The sequence below is a fragment of the Scyliorhinus canicula genome, chromosome 4, assembly GCF_902713615.1.
Source record: "Scyliorhinus canicula chromosome 4, sScyCan1.1, whole genome shotgun sequence".
Lineage (NCBI taxonomy): Eukaryota > Metazoa > Chordata > Chondrichthyes > Carcharhiniformes > Scyliorhinidae > Scyliorhinus > Scyliorhinus canicula.
In genome coordinates, this window is record NC_052149.1 from 175,097,914 (window position 1) to 175,115,564 (window position 17,651).

Below are 17,651 nucleotides of genomic sequence, written 5' to 3' on the forward strand. Positions count from 1 at the left end.
CCCACTGGAGACCACACTTTAGCCAGGATTTTCCGGGGCTGCCCACAAGCGGAGGGAATCTCAAAGTGTGAGATTCCATTCCATTTAATATGGTGGAAACCTTGGAAGTGTTATTTTCACAGTCAATTTAATTGTCTTTAACATTTTCTAGCCTGTTTGTATGCCCTGAAGCCTAAAAGCTTTGGACTGCATTGTTTACATTCATTTCCAGGCACCATTGCCTTTGACAAGCTATTTTGTTTATTTATATAGCTCTGCAGGGACTCCATTAACTCAGAGCTGCAGCTGTTTTTCTAACCGCTAAAAAGGTTGTCTCTTTCTTCTCAAGAGTTTCAAGGTTCTGAGAACAAAGGACAGCCTCATTAAAAAAACAGTGGTTAGGAAAACCACCGCTCCTCTGAGTTAATGGAACTCCTGTAGAGCTACAAAAATAAAAACCTTAAACCTCCCTTTGAAACGGTCTGACTGTCAATCAAATAGCTTGTAAAAGGCGATGGTCTGTTAAATTGAATGTAAACAATGCAGTTCAAAGAGTTTGGACTTTAATGCATACAAACAGGCTTGAAAAAGTTCAAAGTAAATCCATAAATTCCCTAAAGTGCAGTAGTTCATTCGGTCCAACACTCGGACCTTGGCCCACTCTTCTGCCCTATCCCCATAACCCAGAAATCCCACCTAAACTTTGGATACTAAGATGCAATTTAGCATTGCCAATCCACCTAACCTGCACATCTTTGGACCATGGGAGGAAACTGGAGCACCTGAGGAAAACACACACAGACAAGGGGGATAACGTTCAAACTCCACACAGTCACCCAAAGCCAGAATCCCGCTATTGGGCCGCCATTTTGAGCTGTGGCCCGATGGTGAGGTCCTGGAGCTGACCACGCCCCCTACATCATAATTCAGCCCCCCCCCCCCCCCCGGACTTTCTTAAAGAGAGTTGGCCCACTGTGAGGTCCACCGTGTCAGGGCTACGTTTATCAGGTCCAATAGAAATTCTCACTCGTGTGATTCCCGGCCCAGAGGACCAGGTAATTTGGCGTCCGGCCGTTAAGTCGATGCGAGTGAGTCTTATTGGAAACGGATCGGTTTTCTCCGCCTCATTGTTAACTCAACTAGCAGCGGCACCAGGTGGAGAATAAAACCCATTGTCTGACTATTTAATGGGTTTAAGACTGCAGATGGGAACACTTTCAATTTATTATCAGAGAACTGTAATTTTGATTCCCGCTGGCGGTAGGAGTGAACCTGATGTACCATTCCATGGCACTTCGAAATTTTTTTACTAAGGGTCAGGTTTTCAGTGCCATCCAATGGCACACTGGGTTCTCACTGGACCTGAGGGGGCGGGACCTAATCTCTTTGAGAGGTGCTGCTCGTCTGAGACTGGAGTAATTTTGAGATACTGACATGCTGTTTAAAGGGTTTAAAAGTTACAGATGGGAAGAGGAGCTAAATTATCCCATGTCAGGAAAGACCTCCCTGATCTGAGTTCCTCCAGTCGAGCACAAGCCCCCCACCCCCCTACCTCCCACGAAGGACCCCCTCAACACCCTGGAGGAATTGTGGGGAGAATACTCCCTTGTCACCCCTCAGAGTTCAAGGTGTCAGGTTGGCACTGGCAAGGGGAGGAAATCAGTGGTGGGAGGTTGAAAGAGGGGCCTCGAGGAGGGATGGGTGGCCCTTGCCAGCAATTAGAATTTGGGGGGGGGGGGGGGGGTCTTGCCGGTGATCCGGGAATGGGCTCTAGCAGCCCCTCCCGGATGCTCCAGTCTCGGACGAGCAGCACCTCTCAAAGAGATTAGGTCCCGCCCCTCTCAGGTCCAGTGAGAACCCAGTGTGCCATTGGATGGCACTGAAAACCTGACCCTTAGTAAAAAATTTTCGAAGTGCCATGGAATGGTACATCAGGTTCACTCCTACCGCCAGCGGGAATCATTCCAGTTTTTCCACTGACGGGAGGAGTCTCCGATCGGGAGAATCGAGTCCTTAGAAACATTCCATCCGTTATCACTGATTTGCTGTTCCCATATATTCTTGGGTCCTTAATTGATTAACTTACAGTCACACTCCTCCCTTTTGATGTTCATACACTCTGTATCTTAGGTTGTGAGTTGTCTGACTGATTTTCTTTTATTCATGAAATAGTCAAAACAAGCGTACCATAGGTTTGCATTGGTTAGTGTGAGACAGGGCATGTGATGGACACGCTGAATCAGTGATCACGTTGTTTATACATACTCTTAAAAAAAACAAGTGATGGCAAAGTCACCATGTTATGCAGCAAAGTGTCATTTATAATGGGGGGCTGCATTAGTTCATGTTCCCAAACTGTATTCACTGACTTGCAGAAATAATTGAATTAGAAATCTAATTCTGCACATGAAAGAAATTTTATGTGTTAATAACTAGATTAAAATGAAGTTGGTGCTCTCTGCACTTGACTGAAAAATAATTGCAGACACTTTTGAGTTCAGTAATTCATAATTGATTTTTATTCAAGCGTCAAACTGAGGTTACATGTTCTGAGTGTATTCGGCCAAATATAATTCAAAAGCACTCCTTTTTCCATTGTAATCCACAGGCATCTATGAAATCCCAGGTTCCTTCATCTTCTTATTGAACAGCTGCCAAGCCTTGCCCCCAAGAACAGTATTTCCAGGAATCCCCTTATCAGTACAGAAGGGATTCCTGGGAAAACTGGACCCTGAGGAGAAGGTCAGTGGAAAGTCGGAAGTGACGGTATGTGGGGAGACAAAACATTCTTAAGAGAAAGATTATACTGCCCTGTGTTTCTCATTACTCACAGAATAGAAAGTCTGACACTATTCCCTCTGTGCATTTATTTAGGAAATATGCAAACAAAACCGTTGTTTCATAGTACAGAAGTTGAGTATTTCTGAAAAAAGATAATATACTATCAAAGCTATTCATCTTGCACTCGCCAGAACAGGATGCAAGAATACCAATTCTAAAGGGAACAACAATTTATACTGCATGAGAAGAGAGTGCTGATTAGCTGGAAAGTGGACTCTGAGTGGTAGAGGCTTTGCCATGGAGGATGCACCAGGGAACAGTTAACTGCCAAGATTTTGTTCAAATTCAAACCAGGCAGGTTAAGATGTATCAAGGAATTGCCACAGGGAATGAACCAGGGAATGGCTGTCCCCTAAGCTTTGTTTAGTTGACAAATTGTTTGGGTTTTTTGCCTTTTTCCAGCAATACTCAACATCTGAACATCCATATCAGGTAAAAGCCAAGCTGTAACTTTTGTGAAAAATATATTAGCAACTATAAGATTATTGTTAAGAAAGCATTTATTTACAAATGGAAACTCCAAGGTCTTATCAGAAATACACTCCCCAATGAATTTTTTTATGAACTGTGCTGAATTCTCTACACAAATATACAGGGGAGGATTTCTGAGGCTTCACTCCTGACATGGATCTTCATTTGACAGAAGTGTGGATCAGAGAATCTCTGGTGACTCCCTTCCTAAAGTTGATACAGGAAGATTGGAAAATAGTGAATTGTACATGTTGTCCTTCATACCCAGTTGCCTGACTAATACACCTGTTGAGTGAATCTCCTTCCAGGGAACCTTGCTTCACAACATTTACCTTTACATCTCTAAAATAGAAAAGGGAAATTGCTAGAAATGCAAATCAATCAACCTTTTAAAGACAAAGATATATACATGTTCTAGATTCTTATAAATAGTTTCACCCCAAAATGCGAACCAGTATTTCTCTTTCAGATGCTGACTAGTTGCCTTGCACTTTCAACAAACTCTACTTTCATTCCAGATTTTCTGCATTTTTGCTTTTAATTTCCTTGTATTTCAGACAGGCAATTAATTGTCAGTTTTGCAAGATTAAAAATATATATATTTGGTCCTCATATTAATAACTTTGAAATTAAGTTTGCTTAGTAAAATCTGGTGTCATATACAATACATTTGAATTTCTTATTTTTCTTAGCACAAGTAGCAAAAACAGTTACAAGATTTTTTAAAATGTCATCTTGCAAGTTGTCAATTGAGTATTAAGAGGAGTAAAGCAATTAATGTTTGTTGTTGTCATACTTCAATTTTATTATAGTAAAAGTGGCAATTATCCTGCTGAATATATAAAGCAGAACAATCTTGTCTTAAACTCTGCACTGCACAAAGACAGTACTGGGAATATTTTTTAGTGAGGATGCTTTGGAATCACACTGAGGTTATTTTGAGTCTCCAGTTTTTATTTAGGGAATGCATGGAATAAGACTGGGAAATGGATTGGGTCTTGCCTCATTAAAAAGGTGACCCTTTCTACTTGAGAATGTGATCCAAATAACTCCACCTATCAGTTTCTTGACATCTCTCTTGTGTTGCTCCTGACTGGTTAAGAATCCTGTTGTAATCCCTAAATTTGAGATATTAAACTGTGTTACGATTAATTAAAGAGATGAAAGATATGCAATACAAGGATACTGTGGGAACAATAACATTCAGGAATGATTGCTAGAGATTGCCAGCCTCCCATGACAACGGTGACTGTTGTAATTTTCAAGTTAAACAGACTGGCTGTTTTCAGAATTCGACCATAATATTCTCTCACAGAGGATAGTAGATTGCATTCACCTTCTTTTTACATTAACTGTTGCATCAGTAAAATATAGTGTAGTTTCGTTCATGCAAATTTGCAAATTGCTCATTGCAACAAATGTTTTCTCTGGTTCTGAGCAAAAGATTAATTATGGACAGGAAAAGAGATTGAACCATGAGACGATGATCCCCTGATAAGGAATATTTTTTTCATCTTCCCATGGGTTTGTACTGATGAAGTCTGACTATCATTTGGACATATTTCTTTTAATGACTGGTATATGACAAAAAGGCTTCTTCCTGATTATAAAAAATTCTTAAAATCTCAGTCTTTAAGAAGCTTACAATAAAACAAATACAATGCTCATATCACCAAGCTGTTTTTCTTTTTAAATACAATTTTTAAGCTATACATTTGAAAATACTGTCCAAACATAATGATGTTTTCTTGTAATTAAATTAAATTCATAAGAAAATTCTTTCATGGTGTCATAACTTTATTTTGCTATTCAATAATAAATATATCATTAGTGACACTCGTGTCAAAATCTTCGGCTAAAGCAAAAATGAAAAGCCTGGCAACTATATAAATGCAAAAGAAGTGTACACATTACCTTCATTCTGTGTGGTGCTGTCCCACTCTATGTTCCCGGCCAGTGCTGCAGTGTTCATCCTCCAGAGCTACAGTGCTTCATCTCAGACTCACAACTGACCAGAGATGCAGCACTGCACCTCTGGCTGATTCACGTGTGAGGCCTCATGCTCCATCGTTCATTCTAGAGGCCTACAGTGGGGAAATGTAGCTCTTTAATCGTCGAGTAAGATCACAGTTGAAAAAGATTCAGATATTGGGAGGAGAATTTTAAACAAAAATAAACTGCTGTCAAAATCTCCTATTAGTAACACGTTTCACTGGGTATTATAGTGCCTGGCATTAACCGGCCTGCAATCCATCCAGTATTTACACCATTTTTGAATGATTCTTGTTTCAGCTTGTCGGTTTCATGATCATGACATGATAAATTGATCCCATTGAACATAAAGAAAGGCTGATTTAAACTTTGTGGGTTATTTTAGTTTATGTGGAAACCAGGCAGTTAAAATTGCCCAGTTCACTTACCAACTTTGGAGCTGGCATATGCCACCAGGAGCTGATTGTAAATTTTTGCTTGTAGCCATATACTAGTAAGGGGCAGCTTTGAAGAGGCCACACAAAGTTACATCAAAAAATAAATAATCTTGGCCTGCGGAAACATGAGAAACAGGAGTGTTATTTCTCAAGGCCTCACAGGCTTCCTCTGCTATGATCGTTCATGAAACGCAACCGCGAAACATAAAGAAAATTCAACTTTGAAATACATACGTTTAGAGCATGTGTATTCTTTTCTTACTTTTGGCATTAACCAATTTTAGAGTTAAATGGATGATTTATCGATTTGCCGAAACAGAAAATAATAACAAATATTAACAAGTGAATTCCTGTACAATAAAGATTTGATAAATGAGGTGAACTAATTTGTTAATTTAAAAGCACCGTCTGCAATGATTAACTGAAATATAATGCCTTCTTTTACAGTTGGTATTAAAAGTGCTGCTGTACATTCTTATATTTTTTAAGAACTGTGAATATTTGTAACAACTGCGCAATGTAACTTACTTGAGTCACTTTATAGTTAAAATCAATACCTGTGAAGCGATTATAAGCTCAATGTTTGATTCATTGACCGTGCAATCTGCTATGTTGTATCATTTAAAATTCTGCTTCCAATTCAAAATAAACCAGAGCTTAGGATTTAGGAGGTTGAAGATAGATCATGGAAACATGAATTAAGTTAGTATTTAGTTGGATCCTTTTTCCCAGAGTTTCAAAATTGATGACCTTTTGACCTGGTGATGTGCATTGGCTGCCCTCTTAGTCCTGGCTCCTTGCCCATTAATGCTCAATCATGGGTGGTCACACCTTCTAAAAAATAAGAAGGAAAAGGTTAAATTTTCACTCCTAATGAAATTGGGGGAGAAGTGCAAATTTGATTAGAGTTGGTGCAAGAAAAATAATTATGTTTGCTGTACTCGGATTTCGCTTATTCAGCTGAACACCAGCGCCAACACTTAGGTCAAATGTGCTACTTAAAACATCTGGGACTGAGTCATGGAGAGTCACTATTAAAGCCTATTATTACATTTTGTCCATCCATTAGAAATAATCACACATGAAATGGAGGTGAAGTTAAATACTGATTTATGAAGGTCGAAGTGTGATACTTTATTCAAACAATGGTACGGCAATATCAAATAGTTTGCATTTCAGATCAAACTAATATTCCTGAATAATCACTCTATTTCTCAATTATTAACTGGTGTTCACGTGATCACATATACAGAGTTACCACAGGCAGTCTCAGTTAACTAATCCAGTTAACGACTCATTTTCAATTATAAACTTTCACTTACTACATAAATTCCTAGTCCTCTCCACTTTTCTCTTCCATTCCCACACTCCTGTGTCACAGAGTTTTTTGACTCACGGGGGCATGACACCAGTTTTCCCATGTGTGGGATTCAATATTTCTCCCAGGAGTTAGCTAGCTTATGACGAGCTCTTAAGATAATTTAAGCTGTGTTGTTAACCCTTCAGGGCCAATGTTTTCCATGTCCCTAGTTGAATAGAAATGTTGGTATTCTCATAACTGTTAGCTACAGAGCAGAAGTTAGGTTTGATTAGTTGCTTCCTCATTTGAAAATTGATCCTGACCCAGATAATCTACATCAATTGATCCAGAGTTAATATCCCATAACAGGAGAATGCATATGATAAATATCAGTGTATGAAAACTCATTAGCAGGAAAGAGTGTTCTGTTAGTTCATAGAACCTGAATTTACAGCAGAGAAGAAGGCCATTCGGCCCATTGTGCCTTTGAAAGGGAGATCCTTCTCCTGCTCTATCCACATAATTCAGCAAATACTTTATTTCCGCGTATTTATTCAATTCCTTTCTAAAACCTATGATTCAATCTGCATCACAGTGAATTCTCGATCATAGCAACTTGCCCATAATTTTCCCCCTCAAGTTAGTTCTGTTTGTTTTGCCAATGACCGTAAATCCATGTGCTCTGGTTACAGACATTCCTGAAACGCCTCTATCAAACCTTTCCATAATCTTCTTTGCTCGAGGGAGAAACTTTCAGTTTCTCAAGCCTTTTCACATAACATATTAATAATTTTCTTCCACACCCACTCAAAAGCATTGGCATCCTTCCTGGTTACCTTAATTCTGTTGTAATCTTTTAGAAGAAGCAAAATACATGTCAATTTTAATGTGTAAGAATTCAATTATTAGTTTTTCATTCAACTCTAGTATGGACTCCAGTTCTTGTACCATAGTGGAATTTGGAGAAGAGTATTTATTGCCTTTACACGCCGGGTATGCATGTAAACTTGCGCCAGGTTACATAGGGCATGTGCCCCAATGTAATTGAGCACACGTGGGATATTGAGATCGGTGGGCGCATGTGAGAGTCAGAGCCATGGTCACTGACAATAAAATCCAATTAAGGACACTAAAAGCCTACTGATTGAGATTTTACATTTCCCACACGGTTTTGCACTCGTCGTACGGACAGGGATTAAATATAGGAAGGGATTAAATTCACAAGCAGATTCATATTATTTGTGAATTTGCTGCTGTCATATTTCTGCGTTTTGTCAGATTTCCTTTTGATCGTCTTTCTAAACTGCTTCACCAACAAATCTGTGCCACAAATCTAACAAAATAGATCAACAAACAATGTTGGCCTTGAAAATCCATGTCTATTTGGCATATTGCCACTGTAATCATATGGGGGCAAGGTGGGGGGTTGAGCTGAGGGTAGGATCTTTCTGAATGTCAGACTCCCAATGACCAAGACCTTCATTATGACCAAGCATACCGATATTGTAGGTTTGTCATCGAGCGTGACCGAACAATATGACCATATCCTTGCATAAATAAAAATTGTTCTCTAAAATAAAATTCCCCCACAAAAGAGAACAACCACACTTTGTTTGCAGACCCAGCAACCTCTCCCTCACTTCACTCCCCACCATGGCCACTAGCCCTTGCTGAACCACCTAAGCCCTGGACAGTCCAGAGCTGCAGCAATAGCAGAGAGACCAGATGCACCCTTGATGGCATGGGTGTCGACCATTGTTTGAGTATTCTGCTCTCTGTAGTTCAGTAGGTTATGGGTTCAAGACCCATTCCAGAGAGTTGAACATGTGGGCTTACAGTCCCAGTGCAGTCTTGAGACAGTGCTTCACTGTCTCAGGTGCCAGTGTTCAGGTGAGATGTTAATCTGAGACTACGTCCACTCTCTCAGATTGATGTAAAAGATCCAACATTGCTGCCTGAAGGAGCTTGCTGTGTGCAAATTGGCTGGCTGGTACATTTTGCACATTATAGAAATGGCCGCAGTTCAAAAAGTGGCGAGGCACTCTGGGACACCCCAAAGCCATGAGCACAGGAAGTTGGAGAAATCCTTATTCATTACTTTTTTTCTTTCTTCGCTAATGTAAGTAGATGAAGGGAACTCCCCACTCAACCCTTACCCCATGACCCCACCCTCAGCTTCCTCACTGCTGCCACAAAGTCTATTTGGATCAGTGGCAGATATTGGACAGGACGTGCAGATTTTTCAGGCATAATTCAGAGCTACTATACACAAATACATTGAGTCAGTGAGGTTTTAGTCACGATCAGTTCATAGCCGAAAAGCCGCAGTGTTCACACCAAATTTGTTTCCATGTTGACGGACCTATCTGTTTTTCCACTGGAGGTTTAATTGGGTTCCCAAAATCCTGGGGCATGCCATTGAACTTGGCACCCAACAACCTCCTCCCAACCCCTCCCCCTCAGCGCTGACAACCCCACCCCCAGGTCTGATCCATCCAACCTTCTATACTGGGCAGCCTTAATTGGCCCTACAGTGTGACATCACGAATTTTCAGGAATGTTGGGCGGAATTCTCCAATCCCGCGGCAGAGTGCCCACGCCGTTGGAAACACTTTCGTGTTTTACGAAGACGTGAACGGGCCGCTCCCACGACTAATTCTGGCCCCTACAGGGGGCCAGCACAACGCTGGGGTGGTTCGCGCCGCTCCAGCTGCAGATCCAGGCGTGAACTGTGCACCATGGGATCCACGCATGCGCAGTTGCGCTGGTGCCAATGAGGACATGCGCAGTGGCGCCGGCCCCAACACGCGCATGCACTGTGGCCTCCTTCAACGTGCCAGCCCCGATGCAACATGGCGCAGGGCTACAGGGGCCGGCGCGTAGGAAAGGAGTCCCCCAGCCACAGAGGCCGGCCCGCCGATCGGTGGGTCCCGATCGCGGACCAGGCCACTTCGGGGGCCCCCCCGGGGTCGGACCCCCCCCTCTCCCCCACAGGCTGCCACCTGACCCTTACACACCGAGGTCCTGCCGGCACAGAGCAGGTTAGAACAGTGCCGGCGGGACTCTGCTCTTTTCCTATGGCCGCTCGGTCCAATCGGGCAGCAGAATCAGTGGGCCGGCTGCGTAGAGCAACCCGCAACCTGCACCGCGCCAACCACCCCGGCGCCGATGGCGTCGATTCTCCGTGCTGAGGAGAATCGCGTGTCGGCGTCGGGGCAGCATGGCCAGTTCGCGGGGATTCTCTGGCCTGGCGCAGGGTTGGGAGAATCCCGCCCGTTGAGCGGAAGTGAGTTTCACAGTAAATTCTGTTCCCGTCTAGCCAATACCCGTGAAATTTCACCTACAGTCTTCAGATATTGCACATACTTCCAATGCTTACTTCCAGTATTAACACTGGAACAAGCACTAATCCTGGTATTTGCAAACTTTACCCATTAGTTTGGACCCATTAGACGGCAGGATGTGATGTTCTTACTTGTAACAGACTTTTAATGTTTAGATTCATTACTCAACTATGTTGACTAAAATTTTAATTTGAAACAAATCTTCAAGCTTTATATGGCCATGGTACTTCCTAAATTTTATACATTTGATTTTTTTCCTTTACTATTTACAGTAACCAAAATTAAGCAACTTTACCATCATAGAAAATATTGTTTCCATCCTTCTCTCAATAATGTTCTTACTCGGTTTAAAGGTTTTAACCATTTTCAAAAAAGTACAAGATGTTTTTTTAAGATGTTGCAGCTGTTCCATTAACAGCATAAATATTTATAATCTTTAAAAGGTTCCTTATATTACAGTACAGTTGACCGTCCTGGTATATATACTTCAAAATCATTGCATGCTAAACAATTCGTGTGTGGGAATACGGAACGGCTTTACACAGAAACCTTGATTGGCCAAGTGCCAAAGCATCTAAAAAAGGTATTAGATAGAAAAGACTGGAAACACTCAGGATGTCTCGCAGCATCTGTGGAGAGAGAAACATAGTTAACAGCCCAGGCCAATCACTTTTCATCAGTTAAATGTCTCTCCATATAAAAAATCGTACTTAGGGTAGAATCTTGTGAGAACCATGGAGATGTGGCTCGAGGCTTGACCAGGGGGCGAAATCCAAAAGCGGCTGTTGAGTCGACAGGCTGCCCTGTTCGCCGTGGGGGGGGGGGGGGGTGGGGGGGGGGGGGTTGATTTTGTGGGAGGCATATGAGCAATGGAGGCTGGTCTACTGGGAGCAATTAACTGGTCCCTTGCAGCCAGATTGAGGAGGCCGCTGAGATGTTACCGGTGGCAACAGCTGCAAAGCCTCCCTTAATTCCTGTGTCTCCACCCAAGCCGCCTCTATCACAGGATGACAGCTGTAGCCGCATGCAATCCGATGGAGGGGTCCCCTCCACAATAATGGCCTGGCAGCTGTGGCCACAAATAATTTTAATCATCAGATATATGTTTTGAGGGTGTCTTCATATTGATGTTCCCTCACAGTCTCCTGCCTGCCACAACAGCAGTGTCCACCTCGCCAGGTGAGGCTGTAAGCAGGACACTGCTGTAATCTCTCCCAATGGAAAGTTGCATGCCAATCCCATCTACCACGCCTAATGGAATGGTGATCCCAGAAGTGACCTCTAAATTTCACACCCCCCCCACCACCCCACTCTCTCCCCAGTAAGAGCACACATGTGGGCAGCTGGCAATCACCAATGGGGTTACGCTTTTGATCCTGTTATCAGAAAATCTTCAAAGACTGTAAGGTTCCACCCTCAATGATCCAGGATTGCTCTCATGTACCAAATGGTGGAGGTCGAAATAATTACCTCAACGCGGTGTAAAATCAATGGCACGGTAGGCCAAAATTAGCTCAAATGTTTAGTTTATCCAACTATATCAATTGTAGGATTATTGAAATTAAAGGCAAGATAATTACTGGTATGTTTTCAGCAATGAGTCTAAATAGACACATTTAACCGAGAATTAATGCTGATTCGAACCACTGTGAACATAGGGAGGTCAGCAGATTTATTAGTTTATGAATGTTTTTCTCCACGACCAATGGCCATCAGAAGTCCGATCCACAAACATATTGGTTAGAAACAGCAATCTGCTTAATAATGTCCACCACTCAAATTGATGTTGACAGAGCAATTATTCATATTCAGTTAAAGAATTCAACGCCAGAGGAGAGTTGAAAAAATGATTTTGCATGACATCTCTTGCCAATTGGTTCTTAGGCGAAAGATAAACAAAACTATGCAGCGTTCTCAGTTTAAGAGATAGAAAACTTGGTGATTCCGATGCTAAACATAGAAACTTATTGAAGGGCTGTGCGGTGGCACAGTGGGTAGCACTGTTGCTTCACAGCTCCAGGGTCCCAGGTTCAATTCCCGGCTTGGGTCACTGTCTGTGTGGAGTCTGCACGTACTCCCTGTGTTTGCGTGGGTTTTCCCCGGGTGCTCTGGTTTCCTCCTGAAAGACGTGCTGTTAGGTGAATTGGACATTCTGAATTCTCCCTCTGTGTACCTGAACAGGCGCCGGAATGTGGCGACTGGGGGCTTTTCACAGTAACTTCATTGCAGTGTTAATGTAAACCTAACTTGTGACAATAAAGATTGTTATTATTCTAAGATATCTGATTGATTTTCTACCCCCATTACAAAACTGAGGGACTGTGAAAAGCTGTCAAATTGCAAGGAAACACACAAGCTAAAGATCCCTGGTTCTAACTCAACACAAATATATCGCCCTGAAATATGTTCACAGCAATAACACCATGGCCCCAAGTATGTGATAACCAAAATAAAGTAAAAACCAAATTGTCCCAAGCAACTCTTTAGCATTTAGTTTGGCAAAAATTAAGTATTTGTTCTCATATGACAATATGTTGCTTTTTCATCTGCATATTCGGCTCAGACTGTATGCCTCTAATTAACAAAGTGGCACTGATGAGAATTCTGCTTATCATTTGACTTTGTCTGTATATCGTTATCTCATTCCTGCATGCTATCACTGCTGTATGTTGTCACAATGGCTTCAACAATTGCAGATCCAATTAGCTAATTGGGAAAATGCATCTCCAAAGAAAAGATTGAACCACCAGCACTGCACAGGATCAACTGGTGAACAATCAGGGACTTGAGTGTAAAAGTTGACATATCTGTGACTTTATATGAAGTCTTATTAATGTATACAGGTTTTGAATATTACATCTTCTACTTGCTGAATGTTAGGAACCTGCAGGGAAAATAGATAAATAAAGGATAAAAAATGGAATAATTAACATGGCTGAAAAAAGCACTGAAAAGCAAATAATTGGAAAAATTCAAATGAAAGCAACAATAGAATTTTTTATAAAATGTAAATGGGGAAAGAATAAATTAAAAACAGATGTTTAAAATACAGAAGAAACAAGAAAGTTCATAAAGAAAATGTACTTTAATGATGATGAAGGAAGAGAAGAGAAAAACTCACATAAAAGTGATCTGTTATACATTTTCTCAGAGAAACTGGGCCAAACATTGTTGTTCTGACACGTGGTAAACTTGTGGCTGGCATGGAGGAGAAGAGCCAGGGGAACTGGAATCGTGAAACTGCCTCCTGATTTCCATCAGCCGCCATTTTGACTGGCTTGGGAAATGTGACAGGGTGAGACCCGATACGCATGGAAACAGGTATTGTGACTTCCATGTTTCTGCCGACCACAATTTTATATTTCCTGGAGTTTGCCATTTTCAGTAAGGCGGGTGGGTTTCTGAAGCTTATGGGTGTTATGTCTACATGGTTGGAGGGTTTGCCTGTTCTGAAGTCAGGAACCTTTTGATAGGCGAGTAAAAAATTCTTGGCAGCATCACTTTTCATCATTAGATGCTGTGCAATAATTAACGTTTGTTGTTGATGCCCTGATTAATGATATGGCTTTGTTCTTAAAAGGTGAGTGACCATTCAATTGACCAACTTTGTGAAAGTGTTCTGATGCGCTCGAGTACTTTATCCATGTTGTGAATTTAGCAGTATTGAGATTCAGATCACAATGTGTCATTTAGACCCTGTGCTCTAATCTTTACATTGATTCCTAGTCCAGTTATCTATTCAGTGTTTGAAACAGTTTCCATATGTTCAGGCTATTTAAAAAGGTATTACTCTATTTAGTTAGCCCAGTCATCTGATTAGCCTATAAAGCAGTACAACAGAGGATTGTCAGTTCCACTAATTAAATGGGGTTTAAAGTATTCAACTCTGTAGGCATTGTTTATTCAGTTGTACATTGGAATCCTGTTATAAATGCTTGGCTGAGTTCCAAATTTCACATTTTCACTTCACTTCAGCAAGGGTTGTTGACACAGTTGAATCGGAGCCGTTGAACTTTGCTTTGATGGACAGTTTAATGAGCACCAGAGAAGAGGTTATTGAATGGCTCTTTGTTTATTTTGACAGTACCATGAACATCTCAGACTTCCTAATGCTGATGGACTGTGTCCATAGTGATTGGTGGCGAGTGGGTCTGCAGGATATGGAGGGGAATGGAGGTTATGAATGGACATGGGACTATGGAGGGGGCATGAGGTTGGCAGTTGAGAGTGAGAGCTATGGGCTCGGTGATTTCCCAATAAATGGAGGTGGGCCTTCAAACCTGCTTGCCTCAGCAACTGCCCATCTCTATTTCCACCTCAGACCTACTCTGAGAGGCCATAGCCCAGCCGCCCTGTTTCCGCTACCCTGGTATGAAGATAGTGCGGCCAGGCACAGCAACTCATGATGCCGGGAAATATCCTAACTCTGGTTTCTATCTCTAAAGAGAAAATCAAACCCGTGTTTCAGGTCTGTTACCTGCCATTAAAAGTGGGAAACAATTAGAGATGTTATATAGCCTTTTAGCAAGTATCAAGGCAGGAAATGGAGGTGGGGAGGCAAGATAAAAGGAGAAATATTAGGGTGGAAGACGGGAGACAAAAGGGGTGAGGGGTAGAAGCCTTGCCTATAGCCAATTACTGTGCCTTGAAACGTGAAATTGCTGCAGGCAGACAGTGTCAGTGGGGGATGTATTCATAGAACATAGAACATAAAACATAGAATGATACAGCGCAGTACAGGCCCTTCGGCCCTCGATGTTGCACCGACATGGAAAAAAATTAAAGGCCATCTAACCTACACTATGCCCTTATCATCCATATGCTTATCCAATAAACTTTTAAATGCCCTCAATGTTGGCGAGTTCACTACTGTTGCAGGTAGGGCATTCCACGGCCTCACCACTCTTTGCGTAAAAAACCCACCTCTGACCTCTGTCCTATATCTATTACCCCTCAATTTAAGGCTATGTCCCCTCGTGCTAGCCACCTCCATCCGCAGGAGAAGGCTCTCGCTGTCCACCCTATCTAACCCTCTGATCATTTTGTATGCCTCTATTAAGTCACCTCTTAACCTTCTTCTCTCTAACGAAAACAACCTCAAGTCCATCAGCCTTTCCTCATAAGATTTTCCCTCCATACCAGGCAACATCCTGGTAAATCTCCTCTGCACCCGTTCCAAAGCTTCCACGTCCGTCCTATAATGAGGCGACCAGAACTGTACGCAATACTCCAAATGCGGCCGTACTAGAGTTTTGTACAACTGCAACATGACCTCATGGCTCCGGAACTCAATCCCTCTACCAATAAAGGCCAACACACCATAGGCCTTCTTCACAACCCTATCAACCTGGGTGGCAACTTTCAGGGATCTATGTACATGGACACCGAGATCTCTCTGCTCATCCGCACTGCTAAGAATTTTACCATTAGCCAAATATTCCGCATTCCTGTTATTCTTTCCAAAGTGAATCACCTCACACTTCTCCACATTAAACTCCATTTGCCACCTCTCAGCCCAGCTCTGCAGCTTATCTATGTCCCTCTGTAACCTGCGACATTCTTCCGCACTGTCTACAACTCCACCGACTTTAGTGTCACCTGCAAATTTACTCACCCATCCTTCTGCGCCCTCCTCTAGGTCATTTATAAAAATGACAAACAGCAACGGCCCCAGAACAGATCCTTGTGGTACGCCACTCGTAACTGAACTCCATTCTGAACATTTCCCATCAACTACCACTCTCTGTCTTCTTTCAACTAGCCAATTTCTGATCCACATCTCTAAATCACCCTCAATCCCCAGCCTCCGTATTTTCTGCAATAGCCGACCGTGGGGAACCTTATCAAACGCTTTACTGAAATCCATATACACCACATCAACTGCTCTACCCTCGTCTACCTGTTCAGTCACCTTCTCAAAGAACTCGATAAGGTTTGTGAGGCATGACCTACCCTTCACAAAACCATGCTGACTATCCCTAATCATGTTATTCCTATCTAGATGATTATAAATCGTATCTTTTATAATCCTCTCCAAGACTTTACCCACCACAGACGTTAGGCTCACCGGCCTATAGTTACCGGGGTTATCTCTACTCCCCTTCTTGAACAAAGGGACCACATTTGCCATCCTCCAGTCCTCTGGCACTATTCCTGTAGCCAATGATGACCTAAAAATCAAAGCCAAAGGCTCAGCAATCTCTTCCCTGGCTTCCCAGAGAATCCTAGGATAAATCCCATCAGGCCCCGGGGACTTATCTATTTTCACCTTGTCCAGAATTGCCAACACTTCTTCCCTACGCACCTCAATGCCATCTATTCTAATCGCCACTGACTCTTCAGATGGTGGGACGAGAAACCTAGCGATCCTAAAAGCCCTGGCCCTGGGCTTGCAGCTAATAGCCAGTGGACAATATACAAACAATTTAAAGTAGCCACAAAATAATTAACATTGTTTAGAATGAACCAGGACTCAGAATTAAACTATCCATACCTTTGAAAATGCAGATTTTGTGTGCATTAAAGTTATAATTCCTCAAAGGTTACATCTTGCAGTTATTGAGAAATTTAGTTGATTTCACTCAGACTATAGTACAATAGAATAAACCAGGCACACATTTAGGAGCAGAAATAAATAATTCAAACCAACAAGTCCTTTTTTGGTTGACTGGCTCTTAATTCTTGTGCTCTAAGAAAGAACTGTTCTAATTCCACCTTCCAACCCTGCAGGCAACAGCACCTTAAGCACAAATCTGGTGTTCTTGATTAATAAGGGGATCAAGGGTTATGGAGAGAAGGCAGGAAAATGGGGGTGAGGAACATATCAGCCACGATTGAATGTCGGAGCAGATTTGATGGGCTGAATGGCCTAATTCTGCTCCTGTATCTTATGGTCTTATCTGAAGCCCAACTACCGATTTATTACCAAATCCCTCATTGTCTCTTTCTCCAGGAACATATCCAATTTTCTCTTGAAGACCTTTATCTGGCCTTCTCTACTAACTCATTTTGAAATCCTATTAATTTATTTTCTTTCTCCTAACTTCTTTATTTTCAATTTGTGTCTCCTGATATTTGAACCGTTAACTTTTAAAACAATGCTTGGTCGCCCTCCTGGAAGACGAAGATATGCTGTTGAATAAAAAGCTCCATAACATTCGGAATATACAAACCATTTGGGCATCATTAACCAATCAGAATGGAAGCGAGAGGGTAATTGTTTTGGTCACTAACAGCATTGTAAATGTATTTAATGAGGATAATTCTTCTTCAACCCCACAACTGTGA

General features: G+C 42.0%; 1 long non-coding RNA gene across 2 annotated transcripts in view; it reads right to left on the reverse strand.

Moving 5' to 3' along the window:
* Positions 1-2,475: 2,475 nt before the first annotated feature.
* LOC119965181 overlaps positions 2,476-17,651 on the reverse strand; it is a 47,796-nt gene continuing 32,620 nt past the window's right edge. Inside the window, exons 2-5 of one of the 2 annotated variants that reach the window (XR_005460446.1) lie at positions 6,471-6,554; positions 5,712-5,835; positions 5,206-5,375; positions 2,476-3,633 (exon numbers count right to left, since the gene is read on the reverse strand). This is a non-coding gene — a long non-coding RNA (uncharacterized LOC119965181). The remainder of the gene's footprint in view (positions 3,634-5,205; positions 5,376-5,711; positions 5,836-6,470; positions 6,555-17,651) is intronic. The other variant, XR_005460447.1, reaches the window with a different exon arrangement.